At 45.3% G+C, this 525-nt stretch overlaps 1 non-coding gene across 1 annotated transcript; it reads right to left on the reverse strand.

Annotated features, from left to right (window-relative positions):
• Positions 1-200: 200 nt before the first annotated feature.
• Positions 201-307, reverse strand: LOC127088721 (small nucleolar RNA R71). Its single transcript, XR_007790545.1, has one exon. It is a non-coding gene; the product is annotated as a small nucleolar RNA R71 (small nucleolar RNA).
• Positions 308-525: the final 218 nt, after the last annotated feature.

Consider the following 525-nt stretch of genomic DNA (forward strand, 5'->3'; position numbering starts at 1 on the left):
TGACCAAGTTTGTGCAGTACGCAGACACTGTAAAGGCGAATGGTATATCTCAAGATGTGATAAGACCGCGCCTCTTTCCTTTTTCGCTAAGGGATAGAGCTTGGGCTTGGTTGCAATCCTTTCCCTCCAACTCCGTTACAACATGGGAAGAACTGAAGAACGTCTTCTTATCCCGATATTTTCCGTCGAGCAAAACTGCTATGCTGAGAGCTCAAATCAACGAATTTAGGCAAAAAGATGTAGAATCTCTCTACGAAGCGTGGGAGAGATACAAGGACATGGTGAGGATATGTCCACATCACGGTCTCGAAGACTTGGTGATCATTCACACATTTTACAATGGGCTTCTGTATAACACAAGGCTGATAGTAGACGCTGCCGCGGACGGTGCACTTATGGACAAGCCATACAACGAAGACTATCAACTCATTGAAAACATGGCCCAAAACCATTGCCAATGGGGGGTGAAAGAACTCAGTGGAAAGTCCCAGACAAAGGGTGAAATGTACGAAATCAGTAGCTTTC

The sequence above is a fragment of the Lathyrus oleraceus genome, chromosome 5 (genome assembly GCF_024323335.1).
Source record: "Lathyrus oleraceus cultivar Zhongwan6 chromosome 5, CAAS_Psat_ZW6_1.0, whole genome shotgun sequence".
Lineage (NCBI taxonomy): Eukaryota > Viridiplantae > Streptophyta > Magnoliopsida > Fabales > Fabaceae > Lathyrus > Lathyrus oleraceus.